The 21,189-nt window shown below is 35.5% G+C and overlaps 1 protein-coding gene across 1 annotated transcript in view; it reads right to left on the bottom strand.

Moving 5' to 3' along the window:
• IRAG1 (inositol 1,4,5-triphosphate receptor associated 1) overlaps positions 1–19,281 on the bottom strand; it is a 55,037-nt gene extending 35,756 nt beyond the window's left edge. Inside the window, exons 1-3 of the mRNA XM_072338945.1 lie at positions 19,234–19,281; positions 16,076–16,201; positions 9,083–9,216 (exon numbers count right to left, since the gene is read on the bottom strand). The gene's annotated coding sequence lies outside the window, so the exon portion shown is untranslated. The remainder of the gene's footprint in view (positions 1–9,082; positions 9,217–16,075; positions 16,202–19,233) is intronic.
• Between the last annotated feature and the right edge of the window lie 1,908 nt (positions 19,282–21,189).

Below are 21,189 nucleotides of genomic sequence, written 5' to 3'. Positions count from 1 at the left end.
GTCTGGACTATATGTATTATACATCACATCCTAGTTACATATTTATTTTCATCAGCGATGTAGGTTGAGTTGGGAACTTGAGCCAAGATTCTCTTAAACTGGCATTTGACAACATCCTTAGTTAATGTAAAAAGAGAACAAATTTGTTTGGGGAACAGAAGGCAAGTTCAGGAAAGAATGAACTTCATGTTATTTGCTGCCCTTATTCCTTTCTTCCTCCATCCTCCCCCAGCTCCCCCCACCTCTTTAAAAATGTTGTGAAGTAATATTTTAATATTTTCAAATTCAATTTTTACGTATAGCCATTTTACAAACTATTCCAGGGCAGCAGGATATCTACTGCATATAATTTGGAAAAAGTTACTACCAAAGGCCCAACACGGGGGGGGGGGGGGGGGGGGAAAGAAAAAAAAAAAGCTGAAAGCAAGAAAGGAATTAGGGCAGAACACTATTGCCTAGTGACTTGCAATTCTTATTGCTATAGCAAGCAAAACATTTTCCAAATGAAGAAATTGAAAACTCTTCCTTCCATAATTAGAAAGCATAATCCTGGACAGCATACTTTGTTGAACAAAACAACAATAAATAGATTTATTCAGTATCCTAAAGTGCAATTACAGTCTTCTGTCTTTGAGCAAGATGAATACACTAAGGTCTTCATCTTGCATAGATAAATGGTAAAGCAGCATAAGAGGTTTTTAATTCTAAAAATGATAAATCATAATAAACAGTGACTTCAGTGATATGCACAGATATCTGCAATTGTAAAAATCAGCACACCCAAAAGAGTGCAAATGTGTCCCATTTTCTTGGTTTTGAAAAAGAATCATAAGTTCAGTTCTGCTGAGTTTTTAAACATTGCTTTACACAAGGAAAGGAATAGCTGCAGTATTATCTTACTCAAATAATTTGCTATTTCACAGTCTGAGTGTTGGGTGTTACTTGATCACTCCTATATGTTACTGAATGATTGTCATACTGGATGACTAATTCCCAGAATCAATAATTCAAATCAGAAGTTCACCTGGACAAACATTCTTCTTGAAGCAGCATAGACACTGAAGCAACTAGACTAAGTTGCTTTGCATTTTGCCCAGCTGGATGTTAACATTTTCTAAGGACAAACTGCAGAATTTCTCAAACTTGATCCAGTGTTTACTTATCTCCACAGTATTTCCTCTCTCTCCTTATATATACAGTCAGAATTTCATTTGTACTTCATTACCATAGTTTCTCATCATCTTGCTAGGCACTTTATAAAATTTCTGAGTCCTTCTCAGTAACATCGTTCATATTGCAGGATTGCTACTAGATCCCCCTGAGTAGTCTCATCTTCAGGCTAAGCAATAACAGGTGGTTCCTGAAGACACCCCTCACAGAATGTGTACTTTCTACTTCACTGGCCTTTCCTTGATTTATTCAAGTTTATCAGTATTCTGGGGGCTCAAAGCCAGATGAGGTAAAACAAATTGGGCGAGAATGTATTCCTGCACTTCTTCCACATCTAACAGCCAGGACAGACTCTCAAATAGCTTCACTTTTAGCACCAGGTAGAATATTAACTACTAACAACATTACTTGAATCCCATGTTTCAGTCACTTTTTCCACTCATCCAGCAGTATTTTCATATTTGAGCGTTTCACATTGGAGACAGAAATGCTATAGATCATCAAATACTGACAATTTTTATATGTATAGAACAGTCTTATCCATAGATTATACACTAACTTTGCGAGCCTAGCTGTCTGTGAAGAAACAGAATAATCAATAAATATATCCTTTCTGTCCTGCTAACAAATGATCTGAAAATCTGAATAAACAATAACACTGAAATTTTCTAATGCAAACTTTTAGGTGCACTTGTAAGGAATAGCAACAGTTTGAAAGCTAGCAGCTATAATAATTTTCTGTATTAAGTTCAGAAACAAACCATAGTGAACAAAAAAACAACCGCACAAAAAGCAAATAAAATTATCACCATTAGTTAGACAATGGATGATTGTTGATTTTAATGTTATCCAAAGAGGAAAACAAATCAATGCAAAACTGCAGCCAAAAGCCTTGTCCTTATTCAAAGGATCTATACATTCGCAATACAAGGTTTTGCAAACATACTTGTAGAAAGCCTTCTGTCTATAATTCTCAATCATCTACAGTTTTCTGTGGCTTGTGTTATTGCTACTGAAAGTATGATTCTGGGAACATATTAAAAACAAACTGAAAAGTACCTTCCAGATGTAGTTATACAGCAACATTTTCACTCTATTAAGTTCTTAATATCACACTGGCATTATGACAACTAACTACACAGGTACTTCAACTGACTACTTAAAAAAGCAAGCTTCTGTCTACTGTCCCCACTTTGAAAATATCCTGGAAGGAGGCCTCATCCATCTCAGGTAGTACTTGCAAGGCTTTCTCAGCTCAATTCTGGTCTTCCTTTTGTCTTGAGAAGCAAATTGTTCTAATTCTTTCCTGCTCTTAAGCACCACATTAATCTCTCCGGTCCAGTCAAGGTGCACTTCTCAGCGGGTACAGATTATCAGCCATAGCCAAAATCACAGAAAAAATCATTACACTTGTTTCATCGTTATTTGACATGCAAATGAGATAGCTGCAGAGGAGGAAAAAAAAAAAAAAAAAAAAAAAAAAAAGGAAGAAAAAACCCTTCATCGCCTAAACACTATTTTAGTACAGGGAAAAGAAGAACAAGCATGCTGGTTATCAGTTCAGAAAGAACATGGATTTCCTGACTTGCTGTAAGGATAGTGAGAAAAATAAGCGCAAACAGCTGCTTATGAGAAAGGAAAGCAAGCCCTCATTTCCTGTGTTTTCAAAGCCCTTCTCTAAGTTTTCATCAGAATCCAACATGAGTGAAGATAGATTGCTGCTAATACACAAACAATAGATTCCAAACCTGACTTTTCTCTGAGTTCATCATATCTAGTCCTTATCTATAGAATCCCAGGATCAGGTTAACACTGTAATGTAAAAAAAAAAACAAAAACAACAACAAAAAAGCCCCGCATATTAAAGGCTTTATTTTGCAGGTGCCCTCAGGAAGAAAGAGCTTGCGTAGACTGTCCACTCCAATAGCATCTCAAACTTTCTATTCTGCTTAACTTTCAGGATATTAACCTTAAGGATGCAAAGAAGAATTTAACCTCCCACTGCTGGTTTACTCATTTTGAGGAAACAAAAGTGCATAAAATATGGACTACGGAGAAGTCAGTATTTCAAATGTTAAACCACAAAGTCACACTCCAAAACCAGATGTTAATGAATACATTATATAATTCCTCTTACATTTAAATCCATCTCTGCAGATCTTACAAGTCTTTCATACGAAAGAAAATGAGGTTCATTTTGGTTATTGACTTAAGTTCTAGAGTCAGGAGCTTTATAATTTGCACTGATTTGGAAAATATCTTGATTGGCTTGTTTATACTAGAAAGTATGGTAAGAAAAATACAACTATGTTTTCCTTAGAAAGTTACTGAATATAAAAGTATTAAGTCTTTAATAACAGATGGTTTGCTAACCTAACCTTATTCTTGAGGTTTTCTAAGATTGTTCTCCAAAAATAAATGCAGGAAAGCTAATAATAAAGATCAAAGCTATCAGAACAAGAAAGGAATTTTTATGGATTGACTGGCATGCACCATGCCAAAAAGATGTATTTTATGGGTAGTTAGACAGTTTAGAACAAAGTTTTGAGACAAACAACAGCTCTGCTTTTCTGGAATAGCATAAACCAAATGCAGCAAATTATTAATGTCTGATTTGTCAAAATATTTCCGTGATAAAATTGTTCAGTCAACACCATTCCTTCACTGATTACATCCAGGAGCTGATCCAAAAACAGCTTTACACACAATCTCATCAACATCTAAGTAAACCTCACATTTTTATTACATTTTTATCAGTACTGAGCACAAGAAGTCTCTACTGAAAAGGTGCACTTAAACCAGAGAATTACTTCTGTAGGAAGAGTTACAGAACTTTGGGCTTACATTTTTAAGACTTTGGCTTCATTACATAAAATGAAAAGTGGGGGAGGTGAGGAATTGATAAAAGGAGCAGAGTTATTTATGGAAGAGACTTTAAAAGAAAGCAGGGCATATCCTGTGCCAAGATTTGCCACTGAAATATAACATCTCACTCCAGCTGTTCTGTGTGCCTCATCCAGACTGTGCTCTCTACAGAAACAATAAGTGAATAGGGCATATGCTTGCCACTCAGTCATCCCAGTTTTCAAACAACAGTTTAGTTCAAACTCTTAATGACTAGGGTTGTATGACATCTCCCATTCTATTGTAGCTTTTAGAAGTTTGGTAACTTCTGGCAGAGGCTCAAGGTGATAATGTGGGGGTTAAGAAATGTTCACATTTTGACATTAAGCTAAATCTAAAAGAGACTGTCTTTCTTAGCACTTTATCAGCTATGCTAGAATTCCATACCAGAACAAGAGGGAAAGTTGTCCTACAGATTAAGGAAGATTATAAGGGTAGAAGTTATAGGTCTGTGTTTCTGCTGCAGAGATTACACTTCCGTGGGGGCTGCCATGTTCAGTACTGTTGTGACTTTTACTGTCATACGAAGGAAATTCTACTTGACCACAGTATTATTTAATAGAAAATACAGGTGAGAACCTGTATGATCTTCTCATCCTTCTCTTCCTGGAGGATTAAGAAACAGAATGATAGGTTTACACACACCCCCAACACTTTACACAAAGGATTTTTCGCATGAAGGATCTGGAAAAGAGGGCACGTATATAAAAACAGACAATGGAAGGTAAGATGAAACCAGGCCTACAGCCAGCCAAGGTGAGTTACAAGATATGAGGAACTAAATGATAAAGTGGCAGATAAAATTCACTGCTGAAAAGCGTAAATTAATGCATATCAGAAAAATAACCTTAAATATACTTAGCTAAAGCAGAACTCATCATTATGTTTTACCCGTCAAGAAAAAGCTCTGAGTCATTTTGGATACTTCACTGAGAAGAGCATTCAGCAAAAGCCAAAAATGCAAAAAATGCTAAGAATCAGTAGGAAAGAATTGAGAACAAGATAGAGTGTAAGCATTCCATGCCCAACTCTTCAGCAGTTCTAGTCACATCTCAAAAATAATGAAAAATAAATACAAAGGGTACACAGAATCAAGAAATTGCAGATTTCTAAAAAAAAAAAAAAAAAAAAAAAAAAGCAATCTGAAAAAGGTACCTCTTCAGTTTGAAAAAGGGACATTTTTGGGTAGAAACAGAAGTGAAATTTAAAAGAAATTGTAAGTGTTAGTTATAAAGTCTCTGGCCAAGGAAGCTCTAACATGTAGATGGTTAGTTCCTGTCTTGAACTAGGCAAATCATTTCTGTGACCTTAACATCCAGTTCTAATGTTTGCCACTGAAGAGGATTTCGTTTTTAAAATGAAAGCAATTAAGAATGTGAACAAAGAGAACAACAGAGGACAACTGTCTTTATGCCAATTATGAGTAATTAGCATTGCAGAAGGAATGGATAGATATTAAAGCAGAAAGAAGGAAGAAAAGACTTGCTTCCACTACATGTACATGCTAAAAGTACTGCCAAGACTAAAATGCTGTTGCTATAGGATAGTATTTTGCTAGATTCCAAAGTAACCTTCTTGAAGAAATAAACATACCTCAGTCAGAAGAATGCCAGGCGTCTCCCTGCTTTGTCATATTTTATGTTCTTAAATATGAAAAAACCTCAAATGTTTTTAGGAAGCTATTTGGGTGGCAGGTCACTGAATGTGTTTTCAGTTTTATTAGAAAAATAGAAGGTTAACCATATCAGAAATATTGAACTGTCCAGGAGAAAAGACAATTTCAGCACTTTTCAAATTAAGCACGTGTACATACACGTGCTCACACAGTAAACTATGTTCTTATCTTTACACTCATATAAAGAAAATTCCATTTGACTGCAATACTATTTAATAGAAAATACAGGGGAGAATCAGTAGACTCTTCTCATCCTTCTCTTCCCAGAGGATCAAGAAACTGAGACTGGTAAGAAAGTTTACACACCCCTCACAGCCTTTACACAAGGTATTTTTACAGTTGTCTTTCCTCCTTATTATCTGCCAGAGTTTGTCTATTTTTCACTTTGACACTACCTTACCTATCAGATATAGTTATTTGCACAGTGCTGCTTACACTTCTGCTCCCAGTGTGATACATGTGGCTGAATCAGAAAAAACATGAAAGTAATCTCAGACCATCTGTACAAGTTGGGGGAATATTTTAAGTTGTTCTTATAGCTCCCAGTGTTTTTCTCCTAAAGAATAACATACCAGTCCAACACAGCACAGTTTCTCTAACTATTATTTGCTTGCCAGTATAAATTAGGTCTCGGTAGGAACTGAAATGTAAAATAAAAATAAACTTAAATATATGGTTGGTCTGACATATATTGGAGGGTTTTCCCCTCCTAGGATATTCAAACTTTGGAAAAACAGAGTAACAGTCACATGATTCTACAACTCCAAAAGTTATTTTATAGTACTTTTATAGCTACTTCTATAAGTAGCGTTTCCCTGGCATTCTTAGTAAGCCAAATCTATAAGAGAAATTCAACAATGTGATTGCTTTAATGACAAATAGATAATACATGTTAAAGCTTTTCATGCACTACTTCTGTGCTCCACATCATAAGTTAACTGTACATAGACAAGAATCTATGCCCAAGGTCAGAGCAGCCAAACTGTATTTAGTTTTTGACTATCAAACTCGGTAAGCAGCCTACTTTGTTTTCCACCAATGAAAAGCCCTTAGACTTAGGGCTCACACACTGTCCTTCTATTGTAAAGTCTGCAAGACACACTAAGTAATCAGCATTCACTAACATCAAATCTTGGAAGTGCAATCAAAGAAACATGAATATAAGCAGCGAACTGTTCTCTTTTTTAAATACCTAAAAGCTCATTTCATGGTCTCTGAATACCTATTTCATGATCACCTCCACCCAAAAGATAGTTACAGCAAGCATCATTCTTTGTGAATTGTCTTAACATTAGCAAAATATTCATACATAGAGTAACTCAATTCTAAAACAAAAAAAGGCAAAATCCTTACCCACTGACATCACACGAGCTACTCAGGATTTAGCCAATATGAAAATTTTGGAAAAAAATATTAAAAATTACATCCATTGATTACAAACTACTAAGGAGCTGCAATCCTGTCATCTCTTTAGCCTAATAATTTTAAAGGAAACATCATGTTTTTCTAGAACTGTGTATAGTTATCTAGACTTCTACCACAAACTTCAGTTCTGTCATCCAGTATTGTCATTGCTATCCTGCATCTTCTCCAGATTCATATTAAAATGCATACTGGTAGCTGCAACTGAAACTGCTCATGGAACCAAGTAATCAAGTTTTGATTTGAGAAAGTAACCAACATAAAGTTAGAAATCCTGGTGGCTAGAGTTCTGCAGTTTATCTTGGAAGAGGAAAGAAAAAATAAAAACTAACAAATGTCATTTAAAACGCCCTGAAGAACTGATTTGGACAGTAATATACTCCTCCTCCAATTCATTGCCTTCTTCATTTGAGGTGGGTTAAACACAGATTGAATTATACCTCTATGGCATACAAACTATGAATTTCTAGGTAGTGAAAATCTGTCCCACAAAGGATCAGCAAACTTAACATAATACTAATAAGTGATCCAGGATCAGGCTTGCTGACCTTTTTTGCACGTGCACTCTCAAAACGGAAATTGCAAGGAAACATCTAAGGAAAGAAGATGGCCACATAAGTAATATAAAATTATTTGCATCTATTATAGAATTTTCACGTTTTTTTGTTTGTTTGTTTGTTTTGGCTGTCTAGAGGAATTCCTTTTTTTTTTTTTTTTCTTTTTCTTTAATTAAAGCACAGAATGTTCTAATTTTGTAATAAATAAAGTAATAGATCTAGTATAAGTAGAATATAAGTAAATTTAATCTGCCATGCACAGTTGTTTCTATGATCACATATACAGGCATGCCTTTTCTTATTTAAAGTATTTAATTCCAGTTCTTGCCTTTGGCACGGGAATTAATGGTTATGAAATGCTTTTCAACATCTTTATCACACAGCTATTTCAATTTCAGTGTTTCTGTGATTCAAACATCATATTTTACATATTTTCTTTTGTTTAAAATTACTGCGTCCAATAACCTTATTTAAATGATATCCACAACTATCTGCCACAAATTAGGAAGAATATATAACCTGTTCATTCTATCATTATGATGGCAATTTCTTCAAGGACGGACGACTAACTTCTAAAACCTTAGTGCTCTTTGCTAGTCTTCTCTATTGTCTACATCCCAGGCTCAGATCATAAGGAAACCATCTTCCCAACAGTTTCGGCTCACGTATTTTAAGAAACGAGAAAGATGGAACTAAAATGACTAGCTTTTAAATAAGCAATAAAGTGAAATAAATAATTTTGCACTCTTAGATCAGTAAAAATAAAATTATGTTAAATTGTGTTGAATGCATTTCTAAACCATGTAAAAATCTTTTTTCCAACACAAACTTTTTTTGTTGTTAATGTTTCTTCGTTAGAACAACGTTTATTTTAATTTCCATGGTGCTTAATGGCAAACCAGTAAATTCATTCTCTAAACAATCTCTCCAAGTGTTTTCTGTTTTTAAGCCTCTTGCAGAGAAAATTTTTATTTTTCATTTTATTAAGAAGAGGATAAATTTAAAAACTAAGCATGCCATTTTTTGTGTTTCACTTAAAGGAAATTAGGATTTATTTATTTATTTATTTTCCCCTTTCTTTTTTCCCCCTCCAAACTTCTCATTAGTCACTTAACTCAGGAATGATTTCCAGAGGAAACAACAGCAGGATCTAGAGAATAAACAAACAGGAGAACTACAATACTTTCCAATTCATTTCCCACCCTTAGGGAAATGGTACCATGTTTTATTTTTCTGACACATGAAACAAACAACAAGACACTTAAATTCTAAATGCATGTAAGCATGCTTTTGAGCTAAGTTGAAGGAAAAAGCAATTTTTATGTAAAAACACACTTTTAGTTGCAAATAGTACCTTAATCGAACAATATACTGCAGAGCCACAGAAATGTGCTTTTAGCATCAAGTTACATTTTCTTCATTTTTGCAGCAAGGTACAGCAATGGCATTTCAGTTATCTCACTCACCAGGTTCATACTTGGTCATCATCTGTAACAACAGCAAGCCAAAATCAAGCATAAGTAAGCTACGTACCTTATCGAGGTAATTAAAGACATGTAGAACTGATTTGTTGCATTGTCTTCCATAAAGCTGCACAGCTGATATGTTAATATTCCTTAAGGAGGCTTATATATTGAAGACACACTAAGGATGCTTTAAATGGGTGTGGTATATTATCAATCTTTATATTAGAAATTTCACCAATTTAAATAATTATTTCATATCAGAAATGTAACAGAATATTAGAACTGTGTGTTTAAGAAGGCTTGGGATGCAGTAGATCAACTCTAAACTATTTGAAAGATCTGATTATTCACTGTACATGTTCTTGTATATCCTTCACTGTATTTTTCAAATATTTTAGCAATGTTAAAGCATTCAAAATACTAGCAACATATCTACGTTAGTAAAAGTTTATTTGAAGAAGGTTAAGAATTGATTCATGACTGCAAAGGAGAAATGATGACTCCACAAAGCAGTTAAGTGAAATTCACCAATACAGTTTATCAAACATGGGTAACCCATAATGCAACTTCAGTACAGGTTCTAATCATTAAGATGTTAAATTCATTGTTAGCAAACATTCAGTCTTCCGCACATCTGAAGTAAATCTGATTTAAGACACTCAAAAGTTAGCATACTTTTTAGTTGTACTGAATGCATAGTCCAATATTGAATTTTACAAAGTAGCTTTCATCCCTGAACATTCATCTGCAAGGAGCACTGAACTCGAGGGGAATTATGTTTCGTGGCTATAAACTAAAACACAGTTTCAATTGCTCATTAGGCAAATGCAGAAATGTTTTTTTGTTTTCCAGTTCGTTAAGTTTCAGATCTTGACAGAAAATTATGAACACTTTCACAGACACTAAGCTAACATCTGCCTCCATAAAAGAGTGAACAAAGACAGGAACCTGGTGTTACCTGTTTTCTTTTTGTTCCATGTATGGCAATCTGTAACTGATACCTTTTTCTTCTTTAATTAACAACTTATTTAAAATTGCTTTATGGAGCAGCACTCACTTCAAGAACTACTGAATGCACAACATACTATTTAACAAAAAAATTGCTGTAGAATACTTTTTTTTTTAAAGTATCAGAATATCAATGAGCTGTCATGCATCTCTTATATGTACAAGAGTCCTATTGACTTATCTGAAAGCAACCACATATGAGAAATTACAGCAACAGCTTCAAATAAATAATGCAGGAGGAAAAATAGATATTTCTTATAAGTTGATTTTAAGTTCAGGAATTGTCATGATCAACATAGTGCCCAGTAGCACCGCTGAAGAATGATACCAAACATTCAACAAGATGCTGGTTAGAAAGTTGTAACACAGAGCTTCCTGTTTAAAACAGAAACAAATTTAGTATTATATAGACTAAGGGCTTTGTTTGCTTATTTCTAAGCAAAATAAACTACGCCCAAACAAATGATAAAGCCAAGAAAGAAAACAGGATGTTACCACAGGTTAATTTCTTTCAACTAATCACAGAACAATTTATCAGTCCCTAACAAGTGTAAAGTATGTAGACTCTTCACTTAAGAAGGAATAAGATCTTGGTCATTTTTTGAGTTTACTTCAATATAATGGGCCATAGACATTTCTACAGTAAGATGAATAAAGCCAGAGTGGAAGGGCTTTTTGCTGTGTTTGTCTTTTTGGGGTTTTGTTGTTGTGTGGTGGTTTTTTTGTTTTGTTTTTAAACAGGATCACTATCTCCCCTTTATTTTTTGAGCATCTGTTTACTGCTGCTGGTTTACCTGATGTTACTTAACCCATGAAAGCAGAAGGAAAAAAGAAAATGACATACACATTATCTAACCAACAGAAACAATATTTACACACTGAGTAGTCTTCAGGGAAAGAGACTAGTACTTTGAGCGTGTTATAAAGGAAATGCTAAACCTAAGACAGGGTGTTTAGAAGGGCACATAAGGGAACAGGTACAAAGGAGCAGTATCTGTGGCATAGAATTCAATGAGTTTCTTCAATCTCAGAGCTTGCACGCTGACTGTAAATATAAACAAAGTAAAGGGTCATCATCAGTGGAGAAATTATTTGTGTTCCCTGAAAATTTCCATGCATCTGATTTTTACCCAAATGCCTTTTCCAAATGACCAGAAAGCAGATGAGGGCTGCTCTCTCTGGATAATACTTTCTTCTTGGCTATGCTTCAAAACATCTGTTACATAAGGAAACGGCTGCCTCTACCCAGAAAACTGACATTTATTTGCCATGGGAAGAACCTTTCCACTAACAACATTCCCATGAGCCTGACTGAAGAACAGAACAAGTAGCCTATATGCTGTTCCCAAAGACTACAGAAACCTAAGCACTTTTCCCTTTGTACCTTGCAACCTTGATGGAATAATATGCAAAACAGGTGTCTGTTCTACAACCTAACAGTGCTCTGCACTGCTTTAGGAAGAAGACTGAAATACGAGCTTCCACCAACTATTAGAAGTGGGTGCAAAAATCATAGGAGAATCAACAGCACAGGCTTTCATTTATATTTGTAACAGTTTTCTAAAATAGTTTAGATATCAATGCACAAGTGGACAGTAACCTACACCTCTCCAAATCTGGAAACAAGTTTTTCAAGTAGCTGAACTCAAACAGCCAAAAAACAGGTTTTGTTATTTCAGTGATTTTGTATCTTCTCACACCAAAAATAATCCCACTTGTTTGTCTGGTCTCCTGCCATTCTGGGAGAATGAGAGACTGTACTTGCTGTGCCGACTTTTGAGCTTCATATATGCCACAAAGCCAGCTATCAAATCAAATGGAATCAGCGACAATTTCAGCCCTTCCCCTTCAACAGCACTACTCCAGGCCTCTCCTCTTACCACAGTACCTATTTCCACTAAATCTGTAGGAACTTAATACTTTCAAGATCCTCTCTGGCCAAACTCAACAATTTGGATGAGATCAAAGGCTACTGGAAAGGAATGAAGAGAGGGTAGGGAAGAAGGGGAAGAATAGCTGGTTGACAATCAGAATAACAGCAAGCACAATCTTTATTCCAGGGAAAACAAAGCCTAAAATAGATTATGGAAAGAATAAATGCATAGCTAACGCTTATAAAAGGTTAGTGGTCAATACGTAAAAAGAGAAATGTGTTTTTAGCACATAGCCATCAGGCTTTTCACTTCAATTCTTTTTTCCATAGAAAAAAGCTTATATAGCCACATTGCATGTTGTAGTCTGCATCTTCCTGCAGTAATTTTTGAAGCTGGCGAGCAGTTTCCAATACAGCTGACCCTGGCATAGCAGGCATGGTGAAGTTTGTGTTTTCAGAGCAGATGCAAATTGGAGGTAGATCACTTTAAATGCTCTGTGACTATACAGAATGGCTTTAAAGTATACAACAAACTGATGTTCTTAGGATCATAGAATCCTTAGAGTCAGAAGGGCCCTCTGATGGCCATTTAGTCCAACTCCCCTGCAATGAACAGAGACATCCACAGCTAGAACAGTTTGCCTAGGAACCTGCTATCCCAACTAGAGTGAGGATACTATAGGCATTGGTTGCAGCTCTGTTGAAAATCAGTTTTCTGTATGTCAGGTGCTTACCAGTTTTGAACAATATAAAAGCTAAAATTTCACACATTTCCTCCTCCTCTTCTCCCCCTGCACAGACCCTACTAAAATAGGTTCTTCATATAATAATATAAAAACTGTAAAATTTACATTACTGTAAGTGAAGCACAGAAATAGAAATAGGCATTTCTGCCACTGATACATGCTCAAAATTAGAGCTCTCAACTTCAAAGCATGTGCTAAGGAAAACTCTTGAAATGAATGTGAATGTTGTGCATTACTGGCAACACACAAACTAAAGTGCAGAAAAAAAATGCTGCATAGTTTGAGTTAACCTCAAGTGAACCTTGAAGATTCTTTAAACAACTAGAAATAAAGAGAACAGAACTGCTGCATTGCTTTCAACCATAAACCCATTTTTTCCCCCTCCCAAAATCTTTCCCCTCCTCCCATACAGCACACTGCTCATAGAAGAGAACAACATGTAGGAAGTATCTGAAGTAAGAATGCAGTCCCACACTGAGCTTAGAGATGCCAATGCCTATGTTAATATAGGAAACTGAATTTCCTGATCTCTTCAAAGAGCAACTGAATGTTCAAGGCTTCAAGCTCCTGCAAGATGCTAAGAATTCCATCAGCTATTATTTCATCTATTTTCTTTTTGAGAACAGAGTTGCCAGAGCAGCTTCAGTATCAAGGGCATTTCAGACTGACAACTTTAATGTTACAAACACAAAGCCTATACAGTCCGCTGCACTGTGTATGCTGATTTTCACACTCATTAATAAAGGGACTGGAAGAATTTAGAGAGAAAAATAAAACACTTTCAGCAACTTGTCTTGCAGAGAATTGTGAAGTTGCTCAAAATACTGAGCTCTATCACAAAAGTCACAGAGAGGAAACCGAATCACGTAGGAATCGAATTATCTGTTTTGGCACAGATATTTGGTTTTATATTTAGGCCACATTTTGCTTACAGGTGGCAGCACATCCCACCTGGAACTTTAAGGAAACTCTCTCCTCTTATACACCAGGGAGCTTTGTCATACTCTCAGTCCAATAATCTCCCTGTCCCAGAAAGGGCTGGTGATGAACTGTGGCAATTTGTACATCATTTTTGAGAATTTTATTACTATAGCAACTGAATGCAGGCTTTTAAACATAGCAACAGACTTTTTATAGCACTTTCTTGGATGTCAAAGTGGCATGTTGTTTTATTTTCTAAGCAGATTCTCACAAAATGATTATACAGTATCAACCATCAGGAGGAGGAAAAAAAAAACCTTCCAACATCAAGCACTGTATTAACCCTTGGATTTGACAGATAAGCTTAAAGCATGTTGTGAATGTAATAGTATTCCAAAGAGTCATGTCACTGTATCATCTGAAAATAAGGTTAGATTAAAAATTTTATGTCGATTTGTGCCTTTTAAATAAAAAGACATGCAAGAAATTCACAAGGCCCTATTCTGATGGGAATAATGTTACATAAAATCTGATCTTTACCTGTTAAGCAACAGAAAAAGCAGAACTCTCTTAATATTAAGTGGAAAAATCTTCTTGGGAGGTATCGAAATCTGCTGAGACATACCACTAGCACACAACACGTACACAGACAAAGCTCTGCACATTCCAAATGCAGAAACAGTGATTTATGAGAACCTGCCATGCAATTTAAGTACAACTCACAGTTGTCATAGTTAAAAAAACCAAACAGCTACTTTTCTCTGGTATAGTGTTTGTGGGGGCGGTAGTTCATTTCTGTATCACTTTGACAAGTGATCAGTGAAAAAGGCTGCTCGTTTTAATTTACTCTCATTTCTTAACACTTTCCTAGACAGAAATACCAGGCAGCAACAGTACAGATCTCCTAAGGAACTTTTAGGTATTATTATTCACCTTTCTGTTATGGTTATAGGTCAGCTTTGTATAGAGTGGGATGGTTGATATTTGCTATCTCACCAACAAAAACATTTGAAATCTGTTAAACAGGAAATGTAGGGAAAAAACAAAAAAACAAAAAACAACAACAACAACAAAACAAACAAACAAAAAACAAACAAACAAAAAAACACAAAAAAACCAGAAGGAAATGTGAAGAGCTGAAGAGTTTCTTATAAGGGTACAAAGTTGTTAATAGTCCAGGGAGACTCCTCCTTTAGCGTACAATATATGTATTTTGGAAAGGACATTTGCATCCTGTGTTTTATGCAGGAGACACTTGTAACAAGCCCCAAATGGTCAGCATGTACAGAAAACTCAGTCTTGCATATGGAGACTTTAGAATATATCCATAACCTCCTTCTCCCAGCTTCAGATAATTTCACTTGTTTCAGTTAGTAAAGCAGTTTTAAAGACTCCCCTCCTTGCTTTAAAATAAGTAAAATACATGGGAATTTCGACACATCCCCTTGTTTTTCTACAGCCTGCTCCAATGACTACTGCACTTTACAAAACCAGCTTTTAGAGCAATCCTAATGATAATATACATATCAAAGAAGAATGATAAGTTTAACTGCCGCAAACCTTGGGGATATTATGATAAGCACAACTACGCTTGCATTGAGAACTAGAAATATTTAGAACTGCTCTCAAAATTTTCCAGCCTGAGATGTCATATATACAGAACATCAACTTGACCCAGCACTTCCTCCTAAGGCAAACACCGTCCTCCACTGCAGCTAAGCCATTAATAACACTGAGCTATTTTCACAACCCCAGAGAGGCCAGCCACATTCATTCACTATGTAAAAGAAAAACACAGGAAATTCAGGTATTGAAATCATAAAGCACGTGTACTTATATACACTGTTAAATCATAGAATCATAGAATGGCTTGGGTTGAGAAAAACCATAATGACCATCTAGTTTCATAGCAGTGGGGTTGATTTCCTTTCCTCTCCACAAGTTCTCCTTTGGCTTACGGTCAGACACTTCATTTATAATTTCACTGTTCAGCAGCTAGGGCACAGTTCAGCACAACAAAGCGAGATTCAACAGCAAATTTTAATCTATATATTTGCTTAATTATGTTTTACTACATGCATGTGTGCACAGACCTTTCTAGAAAGGTCACTTCAGAGATGTTTCAGAGGAACCAGAAAAACATATAAAAATCAGATCCTGGATTTTTATTTTTTTTTTCCTCCAAAATTTCAGAACTATATGTTGTTTGACAGATCCTACCATTTGCTGGTGCATCCCTCTGAGTTCAAAGCAAGACAGGTGAAAATAGACTCACTACACCTATTCAAATTCCTCTAGATTCCAGACTCATTTCCTACTACTATATGGTTTACCTTTGTGGTCTTCATTAGAAACATGATCTCTACACCACTGAAGTCACTGGAAACTTTGCAGAAGATTCCAAAAGCAGTGGCTCAGAGCCAAATTCCCCACATACAGCTTCAGCATAATAAAACATTCTGCAAAATTAAATAAACACTAATATTTTTACTCTGAAGTGAAGCCCCCAGCCCAGATAAATTGCTGTGCTTGACCCAGCAGCACAGAAGATAGGGACACAGTACAATTCTTACTTAAATTGAATTATATTAATTATGTTTATTAACTTTTCAACAGCTCTGTTCTTTTCAGTGGCTCTGTTTGGACAGTTACCACAACAAATATATTTGCATACATATCAGGGGAAAGGACATGTTTATGAAACGTTGTTTTGTGTAATGACAGGACACAACAGAAGATGCTTTACAAGCAGTCAAGGAAAGAAACTTTCAGGGTTACACACATACTTGACAGATATTGCCTGTCATGTCTGTGTTTTTCTCCCCCTCTTCTTTTTTCACCCTTTCTCCAAGCAGCCTGCATGACCATAAAAAAACATTTTCTACAAGCCTTACTCATCCAAACCCATAAATGACTGATTGCCCCTGTTGACTTAGAATATGTAAAGACTTGAGGTGTTTTATATTCAAAGGTAGGCAACACTTCTAGCAGGGTAGTTTTTATTTCAGCTATTAGTCATGGGTGTTTTTTCAGTTTGTTATCAAATCTTTCAGATGCTTCACATAGTTAGTTATTTTTATTTGAAATTAAATATCTCAAATGATTTTCCAGATTGTGAAGTTAAAGAATAAGCCCACTGAAAGAAAGAAAAGCAAAGAAAAAGCCTGTCATCCACATAATGAAAAAGAAATTACAGAGGATGCTGACACAGCTCAAAAACTCCAACAAAACCTGACTATACTAGCCCATTTGCTCTAAATATCAAATCATCTGTTTTTTTAGAGCTTTTAGGACTTACTTTCCAGTGAGAGAAACTCATTTATTAATTCAATTTTCTTCTTCACAACGGTCACAGTTTTCATTCTCCTTAACCTACCACTACATGTGTTCACAAGCAAGAATTCTACAGTTCTCCAAGATCAACTAGATAAGGCAAGACAACTCCATAATGTGTGACAAACATACATGCATGATCCTCGAAGTAAGAAGCTTACAGATGTCCCTTCACAGTACCAACTCCTTAAATCTCAGTTGCCACAATCACTCTTCCCAACTTTTCAAAAAGTGATTTGTTACCAAACTAGAATTAAAGGCTGACAGAGAGCAGATAGTTCCAGTCTTTACCATCAGTTTTCCCATCCTCCTCTCACAGAATCACAGAAGTGTACGGCTTGGAAAGGAATTCTGGAGAATATCCAGATCAATGCCCTGCTAAAGCAGGTTCCCTACAGTAGGTTACATAAAGATGTGTCCAGGCATGTTTTGAATATCCCTGGAGAAGGAGACTCCCACTGGACACCTTCTTAAAGTGCTCTCAAAGTAAAGATATTCATCTTTCAGTTGATGAATTCTTAATTTTGGCTGCTTTTGTCACAGCTAGAAATATAGTTGAGGATGACACCACTATTAAAACTAATTCAGATGTATAAAAAGATGGAAGGAAAGGAGACATACAGGTTTTATGTCTATAGCCAACTTGTAAACATAATCCAGATGGATACAAAGCACATGGCTTCATGAAAGTTAAATACAAGGATAATCCTAGGACCTTTAGCACAGTGCTTATGTAAACTCAGTTTTCACTATGCACAAATGAACAAACCATGCTATTTGTATCAAATTACACATAAACATAAGTTGCTGAAATACTACAAAGTATTGTATAAGAAATACACAGTTCATACTTAGGTCTTAGACACATTAGTTATTCTAGTCTGTATACAGAGTTAAAAACAACAATTTACTAAAAATCGATGCGCCTTCCTTATTCTATTTAAATTGAGTTTGAGAAGTGCCTAAATCATCACCAGTTAATTAACTCACGTGAGACTAACAAAACAGAACAGGCATTTTTGGGGCCTTGAAAATACAGGAATATTTAAAGAATGAAAACTTCCTAGTTATTAAGCATTTAACATATCAGACATTCTAAATTTCCACGGCTAGTTCTAACCAACTATCATACTGAGTTTAAGTGTAGAAACTTACTACTTGCAGAGGAAACTCTATTTTCAAAACTTTAAATTTCCCAGTTTCTGCATTACACGAACCAATTTCATTGCATAATCACTCCACAAAAGGCAATTCTGATGATTGCAAAGAATTCGTTCACCAGATGGAACCATGCTACATGCAATTTGAAAATCTACACACTTACATGAGTTGTTGCTAGTATGTTAGTAACAGAAACCTGTCTGGAGGCTCAACAAGCACTTCCTTGTACTAACATAATTCCTACATGGTATTTCTCTACTGAAAAGAAGCCTTATAAACATATCAGTAAGACAAAAAAAAAAAAACAACACACATTTTAATTAACTGAGAAAAATAACACTTCACTGCAGAGTGGCAACTAAACAACACAGATAAAGCAGAAGACTGAAACACCAGGAATAGTAAATATTGTGACTTTTCATATTAAAGTACGCTTGTTCTTGTTTGATTTCCTTGTCATCCCCGCGCAGCACAGCAATTAGACAACTCTATAGTGTTAATTTACCTCTAATGGGATTAAAACCAAACACCAAGTATAAAGGAATGGCTCCGGAAATGTCCTTTTAAAAGACAGGTTCCAGACACAAGTAGGTAATCCATCAAAAAGAACAACTTTGGCACTGTTTAAACCAAGCATGTAAGAAGAAAAATCATATAATAAAATAAAGTAAAACAAAAAATAATCTGTTAAATATCTGTTTCCTTGTAACATGTACTGCTGCTAATACACTCTAATGATTAGCGCAATATAGATAACGTTATCTGTAAACAAGTTGCCTTGAATTACTTACTGATTACAGCTTTTCCTTTTTCATTCTTTTATATTCCCAAAAAGTACGCAAGAAGAAGAAGTGGATGAATATCATCCACTTCTTAAGCAATTAAGACCTCTAGAAGGGACAGAATTTGACAGGGGGGTGAGGGAAACTTGGGAGGGGAAGAAGCAGAAAGAAAGAATAAACAAACCACTCAGTATCATAACAGCAAGGTACTGTACCTTTAAGGAGGAAATACAGTTGTATTCTATTCCACAGCTGAAAAAGAGCTTATTCTTGGTTACAGAGATTACTTACCTAAAACTTCAGTTATTCCCCTTTTTCCCCTCAGGCCAGCCTCTCTTTCACTCTCGGGAGCTTTTACCATTTAAGGTCAATGTTACATCTGGCTCTAGTAAGTAAAGCTGAAGCAATTTTTAACTCAGAGATCCAACAGGCTGTCTAACATTAGAATGAGAGTTTAAAATTAAAGTAACTCTTTAGAAAGCCTTTTCCTTTCCTCAAGGAATTACAGAATAAAAGGCTTTCCTATCCTGGTGTAAGTACTCTTAAGTACAATGCAATGCAGGCATCCCATTAACATTCTTAAAATTTGCAGCATATATGGCTCTGCTTACTCATTTCTCATGAGTTCTTTTTTGTTGTTGTTGGTAGCAATTTCTTCCCCCCCCCCATCTTTAAATGAAACCAAATGAAACCACTATTACTATTCAGTTGCTTTTTTTTTTTTTTCCTCTCCAGTTTTCTCTCCTTGTTCAGAAGGAGCCTGAATTAGTGAGTCAATACAAGGCATGTGAACTTTAAAGAACATTGGCTTCAGTCCAGCCATGGGCTCTGCTCTCCAGTTGCAAAGTATAATTCCTATTGAAATTCATTGAAGTTGCTTACATCCCATGAGAGATTCTAGCTACAAATGGGGCAGGAAGACAAGGACAAGAAGGCAAAGCATTTACTAAAATATATTTGGATATCTGCAGGAAAATGACATGAATGTTGACAGCTCCCAGCTCAGAAACAGATACAGATCTTATTCCAGCCCTTTAGTTAATTAAGATGTTTTTTTTTTCTTTTCCTTTTTCTTTTTTTTTTTTTTTTTTTCTCCTTTTCCTTTTTTTATTTTCCAGTTACTGAGTGTTAAGTCATTAATTATAAGAAAACTAAATCCTCTCCAAAAAAACTTCTGCAGTTCAAGTGGGGACATTAGAGCTATGAAGGGGAAATGTCACAAACCAGAACATGAATGTGTATGAAGTGACTACATAGTGGGTTTCAGAAGGAACACACTTGGCTGCTCTAGGACAATAGAGTAAATTATGATACTTAGTTATCAGCCATTATGAAATAGAAATGAATAAAAGCAAAGTAGAAAAGAGATCAGGAAAAAAAAAAAAGATTCAGTTGTCCTGCAAAACATGTTCCATGTAGGAGTGATGGATGGAAACATGAGGATGCTTGTAGTAGATATGTTCAAAAATGAGCTGATTCCAACATATCACTACCATTCTATCTGGGAAATAAAGAGAAATAAAAAGACTAGGCAACCAATTTTATGTCATATGAGTCTTGAACTTGTATCAGGAAGTACAGCATTCTACACTCAAGTCATTCTTTGCTCCTAAACAACAACATAGGAAAAAACGTTTTGAGAAACTTTCGACAGTTTCATTCATTTCAACAGTTTTAAACACTTCCAAGGTGGTGAGAGCAAGTAGGCATTTCAAAAAAAAACATTTCAGGTCTTGATGCCATTTGCATTACTCACTGCCCCCTCCACACACATTTTAACTCATCTCTCATATTCTTGGATTACTATTTTAATACTCACAAATGTAAGATCTTGCCCAGCATGCTTACAGTCTCTCACTTATTTCTTTGAAAATCCAGAAGTCTCTTGCTAGGATCTGTAATTTATCATTTTTCAGCTTAATTTGTTCAGAGTTTCTAAGCTGCAAATGTAAAATGCTTCATTTGGCTGCAACAAAAGTTGTATATTTAATTCTGCATACATAGTAGCAAGATCAAGTTATTTATTGCTTGGAAAGGAAGCTGATTACTTTTATTGATCATTTGGCATCCTATACTACCACTAACCAAATTTAGCCAAAATCTGCTGAGTAACAAATCTCAAAATACATTCAAACTCCCAGAAACCTCATGAAGCCAACAGCTTACTATGG

Source organism: Excalfactoria chinensis, chromosome 5 (genome assembly GCF_039878825.1).
Source record: "Excalfactoria chinensis isolate bCotChi1 chromosome 5, bCotChi1.hap2, whole genome shotgun sequence".
NCBI classification, from domain to species: domain Eukaryota; kingdom Metazoa; phylum Chordata; class Aves; order Galliformes; family Phasianidae; genus Excalfactoria; species Excalfactoria chinensis.
Note: the sequence above shows the minus strand (reverse complement) of the source record. Positions and strands in the feature narration are given on the sequence as shown.